The sequence below is a fragment of the Panthera leo genome, chromosome C1 (assembly GCF_018350215.1).
Source record: "Panthera leo isolate Ple1 chromosome C1, P.leo_Ple1_pat1.1, whole genome shotgun sequence".
Classification (NCBI taxonomy): Eukaryota; Metazoa; Chordata; class Mammalia; order Carnivora; family Felidae; genus Panthera; species Panthera leo.
In genome coordinates, this window is record NC_056686.1 from 68643034 (window position 1) to 68662020 (window position 18987).

The window sequence follows — 18987 nt, forward strand, 5'->3', positions numbered from 1 at the left end:
AGTCTTTTCAATTGCTTCTATTTCTTAGTGACATAATATGCAGTTACCAGCTGAAAATGAAGACCAGAGATGGATATTAGTAGTTTGAGGAGAAGGAGAAATAGTGAAATAGTCATTTAGGAGAGAGAGTGAACTGACTGGCTAGGTGCTGTAGGGTTGCTAAGAGCACACTAGAGTTTAGTGGTCATAAATCTAAAATGAAGCCAGTCAGTATGTGGTAATTAATTAATGCAGGGGATGAGAAATGTGGAGTGAGGAAAGGAAAGCACCTAGAATAGCTCCCGAGTCTTGCCTTGAGCAATGGTTATATATTGGTGCATTGAATCAGGGGATGCAGGTGAAACAGGCATAGAGTAGGGAGTAGAGATAGTGTGACTTCAGTTTTTAAGATGTTAACTAAAAAGTGCTTATAGGATATGTATATGGACTGGTATTCGGCCATATTTTAAATATGTAAGTTCTCAAAAGCAAAGGAAAATTTTAGGGTTGGTGATATCAATTCACATCACCACCACATGTAAACATGAATTAATTGAATGCCATTGGTTAGATGTAGGGTTTAGAATGAGCCTCATTGTGATGTTTGTTAGTTGTAGAATGTTTGTGGGGGGCTGAGTTATTAAGGAAGAAGACATGAGGAATGGGGAGGCACAGAGAACTTCACTGTGGAAGATGCAAACATAGAGGTTTGTATACTACCCACTAATGAGCTATGCCCAAATGTTGGACTGAGGGCACCATGCCATTGATTGGGCCCATTGATCTGACAACTACTCTGTACTTGTGCTGCTTTATTATTTTTTTGAAAGAAAACTACTTTCATTTATTTAGAAATTTTTTGTTGGAGTCAGATGTCATTTGAACTGAACTGAATATAACTGAAAATAACTGAATATTCTTCTAGCTTTCAATGCATATAGAAATATTTTATTACAGAGAAGGAACTTTATATACATGCGGTAATTGATTGTTTGAAAGTACAAATAAAAATGTCAACCAAATCTATTATGTTAAAAGCCTCTGACTTTGTTATTATTTTATTTTAAATTAACTATCTCTTTTGAATGTTCCACTATAGATGTTTAAAACCTGATTCCTAAATATACCATTTTCTTTAAATTTCTCAGATTTTTAAACTTATTTTCATCTCATTTTTTTAAAAACATCGGATTTAGAATAAATTACTTCTTTGGTTTAATTGTAGGGACATTCTAAGATCTCTAACATAGTCTTACTAGTTGTGTAACACATACTTCTTAAAACTAATATCTTGAAATGTTTCATAGTTAAATAATCCAAAAAACAGTTACAGAAATCAATAGTGTCAAGATAATGTTTAGGGAATAAATTAAAGCATTTGGTCATATGCCCAACAGCAGAGAAAAAAATGCTTTTAAGGGAACTATGTTAATACATTTTTAATGATATTCTACATCATAATATGTAGTATTATGAAATTGATCAGATTGACTTCATATGGTAATGCATTTTGCATACTTTTATTAAATTGTATTCAAATTCAATGCCTTGTAATCATTTAAAACAGAAGTGTCATTTTAAATTTTATAATACGCTAAATAGTTAAATAATTTAACATGAAAAATTTAATGTACCATTTTGATAATGTATCAGGATTTATAGAGAATTGGTTTCTTTTATCTTTTATTCCTGAATCCCTAAAATAAAGAGTGTCAGCATATGAAATTCAATTTGTATTTTCTCCTATAAAAATTTATCTACACTAGATTTAGAATACAATGCTTTGGGGAATTAAATAAATTTTTCAAATTTGAAAATTAAAATGTGTGCACCTAATTATGGTTTTCTGATCAATATATGCATTTATCTTTTTGTGCCATCTTGAGAGAAGGACTTTATTCAACCTCCAGGATGGGTCGTGCACAACAAACACAGTATTGGAATAAACTGAAATTTCTTGCTTACTTGTTATGTGTTTGCTTGCATATAGTTGTTTTTTTTTTTTTTTTTTTTGAGTTTTTATTTTTAAGTAATCTCTACACCCAGCATGGGCCTCGAACTCACAACTCCCAAGATCAAAAGTTGCATGCTCCACCCACTGAGCCAGCCAGCCACCCCTGCTTGTGTGTTTGTGTGTGCATAAGTATGGTTAATACAGCTTCACATAATCTTATTTACATTTACCCCTTCACTATTATTAGACAGAGATAACCCCCACTGTATTTTGTAGACATCTTTTTCTTCCTCCTCACATGCTACCTTTGTACACACTCGGGGATTAATTACTGGGCAGATTCTGTCCTTTGTGTTTGTGTCCTGATAACAGCTAATCATCCAGTAAATTTTGGCTCACTTTCTATACACAAATAGCTTTGCTATTAACAAGGCAGGATTTTTAGCAGATCAGAACACAAAACCAACTTTAGAGTTAGACAATTTTGAGTTCATTTTGCATTTTCTAGCTATGTGATTCTGAGTGAATGGCTTAAGCTCCCTAAGCCTTAATTTCTCATTTGCGAAATGGGATAATGATACATATAAGGATCCTTACCTCGCAAGATTATCATCAATATGAATTGAATACCATAAGCAAAATATCTAGCCATGATTTGCTTATAGTACTTGGTTATTATATTATCATCATTTTAATTCAGTTCATTTGGACTAGTTTCTGAGACCTAGTCATGTATATCTACTTAGATGTTGTGGTGGATATGATAGAGTGTCTTCTTAACAAAGGGTAATGTTCCCCTTTCTCAGAATGGTCCAGATAGTCAGAAGTGCATCATGATATGGCTTCTTTGATCAGAATCAATCAGAGTATGAATAGGACCTGATTCAAGTCATGCCAAACAAGATCCCAACCTAGACATTTTCAAAGTAAAGCAGGAGAAAGAGCTTTATGGAATCTGTCTCTGAGGGCAGAGCTAAAAGATGTGATGCTCAAAAAGTACCAGCAGTTTGCACAGTTTGCACAGTACCACGTGATGGGATCAGGTTGTTAATTAGAATACAGTTGAAAGTAGGAAGAAACTACTTTGTTTTTTATTGTTTGTTGAGCACCTGCTTGCTGGATAGTGATAAGCACTAAGGGCTCACAAAAGTGAGCAGAACCAGTCAAGTCTCCTGCTTCTTGGAGTGTATGAGCTAATGAAATGTCCAGTGTTGAAGACAAGGCACTGAAGGAGTAAATATAACCATGAGTGACTGATTAGACACTAAGTGCTGTGAAGGAAGGAATAGGGTCCAGGGACAGGATGGACTAGAGAGTTAGGAAAATCTTCTGTGAATAAGTCACACTTAAGCCAATACAGTGAATCCTAGAAGTGGCTATCTAGGCAGAGATGGAGAGGAGGGTGGCTCAGGTAGGGGGAAAAAAGATGTGCAAAGAAAATGAAGAGGAACAGGAAGCATTTAAAAAACTAAATGAAAGCTCAGTTATGGAGTGGTGATTCACAGTGTAGACTATGGACCCATACTGCTTGGTTTTGAACAAAGAGCTACTAGTAATTAGCTGTTGCTCTTTGAGCAAATTATTTAACCACGTTCTGTATCAACTTTATCAAATGTTTAAGGGAATCACACAAGTTACATAGTAACCTCGGAGTGGTCTGTGAGGGGACTAAGGGAAATGATATATGTAAAGCACTTGACACAATGTGTTCAGCATGCGCTAAGAATTCAACCTATAAAGGGTAAATCTTAGAGGGTAAAAACTCAAGAAGAGGCTGAGAAGTAGCGAAGAGCATGAGAAATTATCTGGTTTCCATTTTGGAAAGCTCTCCAAGTCTGTAGAGTAGAAAATATATTTGACACGTAGGATTAGATGTGAGGAAGCAATTCCTATGCTGCAGGGTTAGGTGATGAAGCTTTGATGCAGCTGGTGGCAGTTGTGGGGACAGATTTTAGCGTGTTTGGGAAATAAGATCTATAGGACTTGGACAAAAATTGAAAATGAATGTAAAGGAGAAAAGGTATCAGGAGTAGCAAGGAACTTCTGAGATCAGAAGCTAGAGGGACAGGAAATACACCTAAGAACAAAAAACAATGCAAGGTATTAAGTCTTATTGCCAAGATAGGAACAAATTGCAAACTGAGCTCAGAGGAGGGGATGTATTTGTAAACAATCTGAGGATCTTTGGGAATTTCCATTTATAGAGTTTGGAAATTTGTTGCTTTATTTATTATTATTATTATTATTATTATTATTATTATTATTTTTACACAACCAAAATAGGGAGACTGAAAATAATGGTGAGATTATTTTTCCTATGCTTCCCTCTGAAAAAAATCAGGTGGTTACTCACCAAAAACACAAATTTTAAATAGCTGTTGAATGATCTTTATGTTTTATTATTTTATCAAAACTCCCGTATACATTGAAATCCATTATTCAGTGCTGATTTCCAAATACAAAAACAGAATTAGAAAAGTGAATATTTTTTATAAGCACACCATAGATATTGGACCCTCTGATCTCACCATGCAGAGAAAACTTCTCTCTTCTGTGGGGGATGTGTGCTGATGGGGAGAGGGAGAATAGTGTTCACTCCATGCTCTTTGTTTTCTTTAGGGAGAGAAGAATTTCCTCTCTGTCTATGGAAGCTTGAGAAATAGGGATGAGCTTGCTGTGGGGGCACAGCTGAATGATGCAGCAAGTTGAAACTGAATAATTGATTGAAGTTTCTGGAAATTGAACTTATGGGTATGTGGGTGCCATATTTTATTTTGAATAAAACAACAAAGATATCTGGTATAAAAATACTTTCTTCTTTAAGGATTAGAGTCTACTCCTGCAACCAAAACGACACTGTATGTTAACTAACTTGAATTTAAATAAATAAATTTAAAAAAAAGAATTAGAGTATGCCAACAAAAATCAATGATCAATGCAAAGTTCTAAAATAAAATTTTTTTTTGGTAATAATTCCACAGTTTTAGGTAAGGCTAAAAAAACAGATAGAAGTAAAGTTGAAGATCAAAACAGAATAAATTTATGGTAAGTATATTAAAAGACAGAACATTTTAGTTTTATTATCCAAAAAGAAATTGTCAGATGGATAAAAGCCATGCTATTTAACTATCATGGCTCTAGTGGCATTAGCCATATATATATTTTTGTTTGTTTGTTTGTTTGTTTGTTTTTAAATTTGAGAACCTACTAGGTATTGGGCGAATGCTTATAGACTCCAGTCGGACAAGAAGTTCTTTGCATGTTATAAGACAAAGAACACACTAGGAAAGATTTTCATTTTTTATTTAATCAAGTTAATAAACACCCCTGAACCTATGTCTCCTTCTGTAAAATGGAGTATTAATACCTAACTGTAGAGTATTAAAAGTTATTGAGATAATATATATTAGATATTATGCTTTTAATAAATAGTGGTTATTATTATTATCTGATCTTCATATTTTATTTTCTAGAAGATTGGATTACAGTCATAAAGCCAAATCATATTTTTGGTTCAGAGTAAGCCTAAAATTAATTAAAATTAGAGCATCTTTCACATGAGCTGATTCAAATATTTCTTGAAATTTCTTAAAATTTGTTTATAAAACTCAATATAAATGTATTTATTTATAAAATTTTAGGATTTCAAAATTCGAGTTCATATTGATACCATGAGGTTCTGTGAAAGTGAATTCTGATCATTTTAACATCCACTTACTAATAAGTATTTATGTTGTAGATGTAAATGCAACGAGGTATCCGTTGTTTATTGATGCCTTAACAAATTATCACATACTTGGTAGCTTAAAACAACATACATTTCTTGTCTCACAGTTTTGTAGGTTAGAAAGCCAGCATGGTGTCATTGGGCTAAAACTATGGTGGCAGTTCAATTGCCTTCTATATAGGCTGCCCCAGGGGGAGAATCTGCTCTTTCCAGGCTCATCTGGGTTCTTGGTAGAATTCAGTTCCAAGCAGTTGTGGGACTGAGATCACCACTGTATTGCTGGCTTTTGGCCAAGAGCCCTTCACAGTTTCAGGAAGCCACCCATACAACCTTCATCTTGAAAGCCAGCAAAAGTGGTTGGGGCCCTTTTGGACTTCCCAATTACCTCTTCTGTGGCTTCATGTCTTTGGCTTATTCTTCTACATCTCTTTGACTTCATCTGGAGAAAGTTTTCTGCTTTTAAAGGCTCGTATGATTACATTGGGCACACCTGGATGATCCAGGATTATGAGAATCTTCTTGTTTTAAGGTCCACAACCTTAATTACATCTGTAAAGCCCCTTTTGCAGTGTTCCGTGTTCACAGGTTCTAGGGACTCAGGTGTACAAATTTTGAGTGGAGGCATTATTCTGCCTACCACAAATAGTATTCTCAAATAGTAATCTGTGTGAATTTTTGGTGTGCCCATAGAGTCTTAAATTTTTTACTAGTAAAGAATTAAGAAAGATATGTAACATATGTACTGCATTTTCATAAGGAAATTTGTAAATCATACTTATATTAGCTAACATTGTTTTATTTCTTCAATTACCATCAAATTACACATGTTTGGTAACTCCCTTTGAAGTAAATGAGCAACATTTATTCTCAATAAAGCTTCCATTTTAACTAGGCACATTAAATATCATTAGCACAAATTCATTATAAATTACATTCCAGATTTCATACAGGGTTTATTTACCCAGCACTTGTTATATAGGAAAAGTTAACTAAGATAATATTAATATTAGTTTTAGCAGATGCCCTACAGTTAACTAGAATCTATTTAATACAAGAAGAAATTCTTGCTTTCTTTTGTAACGGACAAAAATCAAATCCATGTTTAGATTATGCTTATTAATCTCACCTTTCTACTTTTATTTTTATTCTAATGATACATGTAAATTCAGAGGCATATTTACAATAGATGGACTTTAAATGTAAACTTCACTGTTTTGTATCACTAATTATGTTAAAAGATACATAAATTCCCTATAATTACCCTAAGCTTATTGCTATTTTAATGTAACATCTTTTTTTTTTAAATGTAACTTGGATTTTTGACATAGTCCTTGATTTGTATTTTATCCAAGCACCACAGTCTTGGATATCCCCTGCAGAGATAGATCCATTCCTAACAAGGGTCTTTTTTTTTGGAACTTGGTAATGATTATAATACAGATGACAATCCCTGCCACTCTTTTTAGGCTGTAGCTTTTCAAGACAGAGTGGTGCTCCCTGATCCTTCTTAAGCCCCTGTTTAAATGTAAATTAGAAGAGACCGGTTTATATTACTTATTCCCGGCATCCATATGCAACACCAGATTGCAAAAAAATATATATGTATATATATATATATTTGTAAGAAGCTATCCCTATATTATCTTATGACACTCATCACTGACACTTTAGTGCTTAAGCCGCCAGACTAGAAGCATTTCAATTATCTACCTAAGGGAAAAACCATCCCAAACAGACAGACCTTTGTCTGTTTTAGAGCTGGATTGAGTAAGTGGAGAGCAAGTGACTTTTTAGTGCTCTTGGTCTAATTAGATAGCAGTTTGGTCAAAGGGGTTATTTGCATCTTTTCCTGAATAAGAGAAATTAAATGCCCTTAACCGGATTTTGAAAGGCAGATGGGACCTTAGACGGCCTAATATCACCTTTTCTACTGAAGGTTTTAATTTTAAAAAAAGTTCCATCTTTAGGTACATGAGAGGACAGTGTCGTGGACAGAAGGTAATTATTAGCAGCATTCAAGGGCGAAGAAGAAAGAAAAGTAGCAAGACCCTTCCCTTAGCCTTTTAATAGAAGGTGAAAGTGGGGGGGGGGGGGCGGTGGGAAAGAGCTTTACCTATGAAAGGAGAAACTTCCTTTCTCTGAATTTTCATCGAGTTTTTTTACTTAAACTTTGGTGATTTGGTGTCCTGTTTATTTAGCACTTGACTGTGGAAATTTTTTATCAGAAGTACAGTTACTATCACTAAATGTCATTATCATATGAAAACAAAGAGGCTAGAGGAACAGAACAGTCTCCTTGTTGGTATTCAATGAATAGATAAAGTCTCATTCATATCACCTACATAAGATGTCACTTAAAATCCTTGGGATCAGGGGCGCCTGGGTGGCTCAGTCAGTTTAACATACGACTTTGGCTCAGGTCATGGTTTCGTGGTTCATGAGTTGGACCCTCACATTGGGCTCTGTGCTGACAGCTCAGAGCCTGGAGTCTGCTTCAGATTCTGTGTCTCCCTCTTGCTCTGCTCTTCCCCAGCTTGGGCTCTGTCTGTCTCTGTCTCTCAAAAATGAATAAGTGCTTAAAAAAAATAAAATAAACTCCTTGGTATGAAATCTCTCTGCTTCCATTTATAATCTGTAGGATTTTAATTCCTTTGGGCCTAACTATTCTCAACTGCAAAACTGGATCAATATTGCTCATTTCATCGGTTTGTTTTAACGGCTAATTGAGATAATGCTTGTGAAATCTTTTGTATGTTTATTATCTAAGTGTTCAATAAATAAAGATGCTGTTATTTATTTTATTTCATGCTCATGGCAAACCTGTGAAGCAGGCAAGGAAGGTATTATTATTATCATTTCACAGTTGAAGAAACTGAGACAGGACTAGTTGGAGGCTTTCTTGTCCGTAATGGAATGTTGATGATTCTTTCCACTACTCAGTGCTGCTTCTCAGCCCTGCAGTTGCCTGTCTAGATGTGAAGGAGACCTAATTTAGAGTATCTTCTTGATTTGAAGATGTGCAGTAACCTATCATGTGCACAGCACACTGCAACAGATGCTGAAGGAAACAGAGAAGTATGATTGCTGTACACGCTTCCTGTTCAGTAGACAAGAGGTCTATCCTACTTGGTTCTGGTCCTTCTTGGCTCAGAGAGTTGACTCAAAAGCACATAATCATAGAGTTGAGGTCACCAGAAATATAATGCTGCCCGTAGCATATAGTATCCCTGTACATGTTAAGGACTTGGTATTAAAGCTAGCTTCCTTCTCTATTTGATAATCACTTCTCCTTGCCCATTATTTCCCTCCCCTCCTATCTTTCCTCATCTAATAGACTTTTATTAGAAGACAAGCAGTTAGGGGCGCCTGGGTGGCTCAGTCGGTTGAGTGTCCAACTTCAGCTCAGGTCATCATCTCACAGTCTGTGAGTTCGAGCCCCACATCGGGCTCTGTGCTGACAGCTCAGAGCCTGGAGCCTGCTTCAGAGTCTGTGTCTCCCTCTCTCTCTGCCCCTCCCCCACTCATGCTCTGTCTCTCTCTCTCTCTCTGTCAAAAATAAATAAACATTTAAAAAAATTAAAAAAAAAGAAGACAAGCAGTTAAGCCTGACCTCTCTAGTAGATAAATGCATTATTTCCTCCATGTGTTTAGTGTCTCTAAAAAACAGATTTTGCTTTAATTTAATGATGGATTAAATTAAGGGGACTGTAGATGGCTTTCTGATAAAATTTTCCTTGTATATAGTTTTTACCACACTTAAAAGAAGCCTAGTATGATCTTTTGAGTGACACAGGGAGGTAACTGGAAGTTCCCTGCAACCTGAGTATGTTGTCTTGGATCACATAGCATGCTGCGATGTGATGACTGGTTTCAACAACATAAGGATGTAAGGAAACAACAGGCGGATTGAATTAAATGTTTGTGTGTTGGAGTATTTCATGTGTGAGTGTGTGTGTGAATTAGGTGAATTAGAGCAGAAGGGATTAAGAGGCGGGGAGAGAAGAAAATCAAGATGACATGACTCACACAAAGAGTCCAAATGCTTCCAAACCCTAAGCCCTGATTGCGGTCAGGATCCAAAGGAGCGCACACTTTTTATGTCTCTTGCTGTGCTTTTTCTTGCCCTGCTTGTCATTCTCCTGCCATTCCATTAGATCTGGTTTAAATCTGTTGGGTAATAAGACAACTCTACTGAGCTGTATTTTTTCCTCCAGTTTTATTTCAATATAAGGTCTATGTAACTGGAAAAAATCTGTTTGGAGGCAAATAGCATGACCCATAGTATGAGAATATTTCTGAATGATGGAGAACCAGATTTGTTAGAGCATATTCCAACAGCTGTCTTTTCTGAGTTGATTCCTTATAGCTCAGTCTTAAAACATTTATCTATCTTGCCAAAGGGGCAAGGTCTAGTTGTCTTCTTGTTCTCTCTTTTTTCTAAATTGAAATTATATACGAATGAGACAGGAAATGGCTAGAATGCCCATCCAGCATGTAAAAATGGGACCAGAAAACTAAAACTTATTGCGATACACCTCTGCAAAGTATTGTGAAAGTCACATGAGATTGTCTTTATTCCTAACGCTAGCTGTTTTACAATCCAAAAAATATGACAGAACACAATGTGATAGTTTGTCAAGGTATCTCCATGGGATCATGGGGCATATTTTCCTCTTGTGATACACTGTGGCTGTATGTCTGTGTTTTAGAGCTGGAGGATGTCTTATAGACCACCTAGTTTAACCTCCATTTAATAGGCACAGTAACTAAATCATAGACATGGGAATTTGCCTAATTTTACACAGCAGGTTACTGAAAAGTTCTGAATAAAGACAAATTTAAACTTCCAGGCAATCTCCTATATTTGAGAACTCTAGGTATTTTGAGGGGGAAAAACATGATAAACAATCCTAAAGCCATCGTTGAATGAATGACAACGCAGATGCTCTAATTTGACTCATGTAACAACAGAAGCAATCCAACTACTCTTTTCAGACCTGAGTGATGAGTGGCTTTCTGATAATCCAGTTCTTTCAGCTGTACCTACCCAACATGCCTCTTTATGGTGAATGTCACCTCACAGCTGAAGCAAGTTTATGGGGCACTGCAGTTCCCCGGGCGTTCTTTGTTCAGTGGAGAACCAGAGAACTTCAGTCTCGGGGACTGTGAATCCACCAGCTTTCATCAGTCTGAAATGCATTTTAAATCCGTGTCAGGCTGGCTGCAAAATTTATTTCTCCAACTTGATAGTGAGTCCAGCTGCCCCACACTCCTGTGAGTACCTATACTAATTACATACAATGAAACATAAGAAATGAGCAAAAACAATGATTTGGAGCTGTGTTTGAAAGGAGAGGTGAAAATGCAGACTCAAAAACAATAATCCTAATCAGTGCCGTAGAGAAAGCAAGCTTCTGGGTACGTTATCATGGCTGTAAGGAAAATGTATACATAGAGAAGCTTTATGTTACTGTATAGACCAAAATGAGACTATTAATGTTGGTGTCTTCCCTTGAGAATGCTGACAGTCTTTCATTTTCTTTTGTCTGGTATTTCTGAAGCTGTCTTTTCTCACATCTGAGTTTGGTTAGTCACTATTTCAAACATTATTATACTGAAAATGTTATTATACTGAAAATTCAAATAAAATGATTTTGCCTTTAGGTCTCAGATTCCACACAGGATTCTTTAATTATTAGTGAAGCAGGTTTGATTTTTTCCATATTGAAACCAGTCTCCTCAGTGCTTCTAGGACTGAAGTATTTTTGGTTTTAATTTCATGTCACTAATGTAGTCATCAGAATTGGCACATTTGTTTTTCTTCACAATTTCCCTGATTGGTAATTACCTGACCGGAAGTGGTCAAGCACTTCATGAAGTAGTGCTTATCAACAATTTGTCTGAACGTACCATTTTGCAAAATGTAGTTTTGCTATATTGACAAATTTGAACATGACTTGATGGCCTGATAATGTCCGTTGCCTAATTGGCGTTGCTGGGAAAGTTGTAGACAGCTGGGTGTGTTGGGAGATGCTTTAATATTGGGCTAAGTGTAGGGGAAAATAAATTCTGTTTGTAACCAGAAAGGGAATGAGGGGAAAGTGATAAGTAAATAAATCAAGAGGAAAAAGAAAATGTGACTATCTGAGAAAGGGAATAGAAGCCAAGTTTCACAGCCTTCTGTCAGTTGCTTGGGAGACAAAGGGAGGGGAAGTGGGGAATGGAGTTTTGTTTAAAACATCAGGAAGCAAGAGAGGGCACTGATTAAACATGCAGGTTGTGGAGCCAGAATTCCTGGGTTTAAAACTTATTTTTAGCACTTCCTGCTGTGAGAATAATGTCGGACTGCTTAATCTAAGCCTCAGTTACTTAGTTCTGCAATGGGGCTATATAATAACACCTACCTCATAAATCCATGGGGAAGATTCCATGAGATAAACCATGTCTTGATCCTTAGTCCAGGGCATGACCCACTTTAAATGTTAGCTGTTACTGTTATTAAACCTCAGAAGTTTGTTGTGGTTATGTATGGGGGAATGCTGAGGAAAACTGTAAAGCCAGAGCCAAAGAATATAAAATTTGTTTTGTTGATAAAAGGGATTTGATAAGACATATATGCTACCATAGCTACAATGTAAACTTGCTGGAAATAGCTTTGAAAGAGTGTGGAATTGCGACAGCCGATTTTATGTTGGAAGAAAAGCAGCGTTATTATTTTTAGGTCCAAATAGAATTGCCTAATGGATTCCATACATTAGTAATGTAAGACTATATGCCTGACTTACTTTCCCTGGCTCCATTTGAAGGGAGGGGAATGAGAGATCTAGTAGAAGGTGACTTGGCATACAGAGCAGTACAATCTTATGCTCATTGTCTCCAGAGATCCTGGTGAGACAAGGAGATGCGGAAGTTGTTGGAAAGGAGACAAGTTTTTATTCATTACTCTTAGGCCAGAAGAATCATGAGGGCATGATTCATCACCAGACTAGGCTTAATTTAAAGGCAACTTTGGATCTCTTTGCTTTGGTAGTTAAACTGTTTTGTGGCGACTAAGTGGTAATATACAGGGGCATGTATAATAGAGATACATGGGCAAATTTCCTTATGGGTTATAGTTTCCATTTCTTTACAACTGTTAGACTTTTTCACTGTCTGTTGTGAGAATTAAAGGATACCACTTATTAAAAAAAAAACTACCTAACAAAATGTTTGAGGCACAGTAGTTGTGCTACAATTGTTAATTTCCTTTCCTTTATCTATTTCTTTAGAATTTCTTCTATTATTCCTTTAGATACTTTCTTGCTTATACCCTACTATGACATCCAGTTGAGAGCATGATGACTTCTCATTCATTTTTCTTGCGTATTTACTTGGTAACCCATTGCTTTCCTTTGGGCATTTTACTTTCTTGACCCTCTGACACATGTCCTTTTCAGTTTTCTTTTGTGCTCAATATCTTCTGTTGGCTCCTGTAGATTCACTTGCCTTCTCCTCTCCTCTGCTCTGCCTTAATAATGGGCTACATCAATGATCCCCATGTTTTCTGGCTTCTGGATGGGTTTGGCCAGTGGAGAAAGGGTGCTGGGGAAGATCCTTGAGAGCATGTGATGACTGGCTGACCTGTGAACTGGACCCCAGCAATCAGAAGCTCCTTACCCCCTCCTCTGCCCTTGGAATGTGTGTTCCATTTGCTTTCCCTTTTCCCGGAAGCTGCCCCAAGGACATAGCCTTTGAGATAATGATGTGGTATTGAGACCACCCAGGTGGTATATGTGACTGAACCTAGGTAAGGGCTGTACATAAACTTTCAAGAGTTGGTAGGTGGGTGTGAAGATCTATCAGCTGCCCAAGACAAGCATCCTAGAGAAGTCCCCTTACTTATTAAACCTGCCACCTACCAGTCTGGTGCGGTCTGCCTCTCATTTTTTCTGGTCTCTCTTACCTTCTGCAAACAGGGGCTGGTTTTCGAGTATATTAGGAGAGCATCTGAGGAGTTGTGACCAACAAAGGAGAAAGTGAATATGAGGAGTTTATTTCCTCAACTCCCTTCCTATGGGGTCACCAGGACTGGATGCATGAAGCTAGGTGGTTCTCTCCACATGGCTCTGTCTCTTCATTCAGGCTAATACTTTCTTTCCACTTCCCATCAGACCAAGGAATAGCTCCTCACTGTTACTAGGCCAAGATCTTTATAAATATCTCCCTTTAAAACTCTTCTTTAATTACCCAATTTCAACGCGCTATCTCTTTCAAGCTAGGATGCTTGGAAGGATATACTGCTTCTGCTCTTGGATTCTACCACTCTTGATCTTTTTTCCTCTGTATTAATATAAGCACCTATCTTACATCTAGAAAGTTTCAAATTTATAAGAAAATCAAAGCACATTTAAATAATACATATCTCAGTATAGATCACTCAGATTTCTAGGTTTCAATCATCTAATTATTAGGAGTTCTAGTGGGTGAGTAATCTGCAAATACATTTTTCATGTCTTAATATATAAGCTGGAATCTGGCTAGTGAAATAATATATATTTTGGAATTTGATACATAATGGTTTTTTTTAAGATCTCTTATTTAGAAAGTAGTGGCTGATTGTCAATGGATTTTATAAATAAGATGCTCTCAGTTATGGACCTCCAAGATAGAATTATGGTGAGGTTTCATGTTCGATGTGTATTTGTTTAACTATATAATTATATCACTAACCCAAACATTAGATAAAAGGGTAGGTTATTTTAGTAAATTGTAAATGGAATTTGTTATTGTTTTAATTTTTGCATCACTTAAAATTCCAAAGATCTGAAATCAACACCTGAGCAGAAATATATTCAAGAACATAAAACATACAAAGAAAGGAGGTTTATTAGAAATTAAATGTACTCTTTAATTAGGTCTGGTGTTCACATCTGAGTGAAATCAAATGGCCTTTAGCAAATATTTTACAAGCATGGTTTTTGTATAAGGAAAGGTAGGTGACATAATGATCAATTATGAGACTGACATGCTATTTTCTTTTATCTTTGGCTGCTCTGCTAAAATTCAAAGTACTGGGTTATACTACAGCATATCTTTTAGGAGCCCTATTAGATGTGTATTTTATTTGCTAATTAGTGTTGGTAGTTCCTCAGTTTGCAGCCAAAAGGGCACTAGGCATTGGATCAGAAAGATATCTGATATGCAATGACATGTAATTTTGTAATGCAAAAAATTATCATATTTTATATTTTTATAGAGAGTAAAAATTTTTTTTCTTTGATTTCTATGTGTTCTCTGTGAAAGATAAATTTTAAAACAGTCTGACACTCTGGTATACAAAGAACTGTATGTCCTTGCTTGTATGATCTCAAATAACATCGACATAATAAACTTTGGTAACATTGCACAGAGTTTGTCCGAATGCTATCTTTTTTCTGAGTGCACTACTGTGTATGTGATATGATATTTGTGTAAATCAGTTATATATTAAATTAGCATATCCATGATATGTCATACACACCTATTTATCCTATTTAATGATTTTCAGCAAATATGTATTGAGAATCTCTGATGTTGTGGACGCTAGAGCTGCAGCAGTGAGCTCAACATGGTCTCTCTACCCTCGTGAACAGTACACACGCTTAAGCATTTGCTGTAGATGTGAACAGTTTTCTCCACAAAGAATGCAACCATTTAGGACAATTTAGACAGAAATGGAAAAATAGAACTCCTGTTAATCAAGGTCTTTTTAAAACAGTGGACTGCCTCTTTAGTTTAGAAAGAAACTAATCTCAAATAAATTTAAATACCATGCCTGGGCATCTTTTTTTTCATTCCTATTTTGAATCAGTATCGTTCCCTACTGTTAACAAAAGTTAAACTTCTCCTTTCCTCTGATCCTTAATTTATAATTTTAAAAATAGACCTCAGCTGCACTGTTAATGTTATTACCACCAATGGGTTAGCTGTTATGTGGTTTAACGTTCTTTAGATGTCATTAAGTAATATCTTTGAGGTATCTAGTTTTCACACATATCTTTATTTTTCCTAGAAACAATAGCCTTTTTTAGGTTGCCAGGAAAAATGGTTTCACATTATAAATACCATCACCTGGCTGTTAGATTTATATAGTATGTACAATTTACAGATGAAAAAAATAGTAAATTGAGTGAGTAACCCATTGTTCACTGTTAAACATACAGGAGATGCCCACATAAGACCTAAGCAAGGTATGCAAAATGGCAAGCTTGCAGAGGGCAATTCATGGACTACTGACCTCCCAAGACAATGTCAAAGATTTTATTAATCTTACAACCATTATAAAAAGAAATGAGAAAACAATAATGGAAATGTAACAATTATCATAATGTGAAGATGAAAATAAAAAATAAATTTTTAATGGCACAATAAAAGGAAAACATGGTAGAAAAATGTAATAGAACTACATACAATATAACCCATAACCATACATTTAAAAAGGCATTAAATTGCAACTCTTCCCAGCATGGTCACCCAAGTTGAATATCATGAAATGGCTAATGGTTCACTTGATACTTCCCAAAGTTTAGAGAGCAGCAGGGGTAGAAAAATTCATTTGTCATTTGAGCCTTTATGAACGACTAAGAGAATTACGTTCTCCACATTCACCGTACAATGGCAGGAAGAGTGGGAGGCACCGGGTAGAGCCTGTGACATCCAACGCAAGAATTGAAAGATGTACAGCTGTTGGTGAAGGAAGGGAATGTTGTCATTTCGTGTTGGCGGAGAAACACTATCTTCTGGAAGGAAAGACAGGATCCTGGCAGGAAAGAATTTTAGATCACACAATATTGAAATCACTGATGCTGAAAATAGTACCGAAGTAGCCTTGAGTCTGTTCAGCAATAACCAGCCCAACATTGGTTCTCCCCATTCCTCATGTGTATATTCGCAAAACCACAGTACCACAAGTAGGAATTGGTTATCAAACGTGGCTGTGTGTAACCACTCACAACTATGGGAGATTTCCTCTAAAATAATTTTGCTTCACTCACATGAAAGGCTGTTTTTGAAAAGCTTTACATGCAAAAAAAAGTTACAGGATATGATTGATGAAAACTTTAACAGAATTTTCATAAAGCCCTTAGAGATCAAGTAGTGAAAGAAGATCAGAAATTGAAGGTACTATTAGGGATTTAAAAACCACTTATTGAAGAAAAAACAAGATGCTTTGGGCCACTGTGTATGTGATACAAGGTAAATGGATACTCTGAAGGCTGCGGTGTGAGTAAAGTGGTTCAGGATATTTATGACCTGGGGGCAGGGGGCGGGGGTGGAGAGAGAAGGAGGGAAGAGAGGGAGGGGTGAATTGCAAAATCTGCTAGTGATACAAGACTATTTAGATTGAATATTGGTAGAAGCCCAGAACCCAATTTCAGATTTAAAATACATATTTTTAAATTCCTAAGATATGTAAGGAGTTTAAAAATTATTGAGAGCGCATACACATAAGAATAATTTTACTGCTTACCTCATTTAGTAGATACTATATTCAGTCTCAAATAAGCCAGGGTTTTAGTCACTGGCCAAGAAATTTCTGTAAAGTTTGTGAGGTACTGAAATCCTTGGATGTATTTTACCGGGTGCTTTAAATGTAATATATAAAGCATTACTGAGGAGAAATTATAAAAATTATAACCCTATAACCCTTTCAATTTTAAAATGAGTTATCTGTATATTAAGTGCTGATGGTGTAAGTTAAAAGTACATAGAGAGAGTTTAAATATATGAGTAGGGCACAGAATGAGTACCCTTATTTTTCATTTTCTCTGGCCACTTTCAGGCATAATACAGATCAATTAACTTTCTAATCCATTAATAAGGATGGGTTCTCATCTGAATGTGCTCAAATGAAAGCCTAAAAATATCCCAGTTCAAGACTGCAGGGGTTTCTTTTTTTTGCCTATTTGTGTCGACTGACATTTGATTGCTGAAATCAAGTCATACTCTATCTAGGTGTAGCCTTTCTGTACTGTATGCGAGGGTGTAAACTTTGTATGTCTTACTGAAAAAAAATGTTGTTTTTGTGATTGTGTACTTTGTGACATTGGCTAATTTATCCAGAAAGTTTATAGTAAAAAAGCTGCTTAGGTTACTGGGTGTCTGATGGAGATGTGACCCGATGTGGAGCGTTAAATGTGCTGGTATATAGAAGAATCTGAAAATAAAGTACTTGTCTCCATTAGAAAAACAAAACAGGTGATAATGTGCTAAAATCATGGAATTGTCAAATTAAACAGTGTTAGTAGGAACAAATGATAAAAGGATTCTCTAATATGCAACTACTAGGGCATTTCTGCTAGCTGTTATGGGAGAGATACTTGAAGAAATCATCTGATCCTCTTTGAAAATATAAATAAATTTTTTAAAAGGAAAAAAAGAAGAAAGCTAGGAGAAAAAAAAAGCTAGGGACTAGTACTTTTTAAGATTTAAGTTTAGGAGCTAAGCCTTGTCAGTTTTTATTGGTTAATAAGATGGAGGAAATAGGTGCCAAGGATAGGTGGTAAGGAGACTATATTCTGGATACAGCCCTAACGGCCTTCCAAGCGTATATCTTTTTCATGATATCCTTTTTCTCCCCCTTACTTGACATTCTCTCAGAGGATTTAGTCCAATGTTTCCAGTTAACTTGCACCTAGGTCCTGATGACATCTAAATAAATATTTCCAGCCTCAATATCTCTCAGAAACTCCAGCTCTGAATTTGACTGGACATATGTACTTAGATGTTTTAAAGGCATCTCAGACCTAACCTATTTGTTGCATTCCTATTCCCTCTATTTCAAAGCTTCCTGTGTTCATTACTGTAATTAATGCACCTGCCATATACCTAATCGCCCAAGCTAAGAGTATCAAAGTGAAGCTTAACTCTTCTCTTTTCATAGTTTGCTAAATCCAATTTATCAACAAATCTTTTCAATTATATATTTTCATTAAAAATTACCAAGCCAAACTCTTTCTGGGTTTTTTTTTTTTTTATGACATTGCTCTAGAGACCTTTGCCATTTATTTTCTAGACACTTGCCACAGTTTCTTTTTTCTTTTTTTTAAATGCTTACTTATTTTTGAGAGAGACAGAGACAGAATGCAAGTGGATTAGGAGCAGAGAGAGAGAGAGAGACAGAATCTGAAACAGGCTCCAGACTCTGAGCTCAGTATAGAGTCCGACATGGGGCTTGCACTCATGAGCTGTGACATCATGACCTGAGCTGAAGTCAGATGCTCAACCGACTGAGCCACCCAGGTGTCCCGCCACAGTTTCCAGTATTCCAGTTCCAGTAACTGTATTGAGTCTCTTTCCTTCTTATGTC

The 18987-nt window shown here is 36.1% G+C and overlaps 1 long non-coding RNA gene across 1 annotated transcript in view; it reads left to right on the forward strand.

Annotated features, from left to right (window-relative positions):
* Positions 1-611: 611 nt before the first annotated feature.
* The window catches only part of LOC122227941, a 48346-nt gene continuing 29970 nt past the window's right edge, over positions 612-18987 (forward strand). The window contains exons 1-2 of the long non-coding RNA XR_006206283.1: positions 612-686; positions 4553-4684. This is a non-coding gene — a long non-coding RNA (uncharacterized LOC122227941). The remainder of the gene's footprint in view (positions 687-4552; positions 4685-18987) is intronic.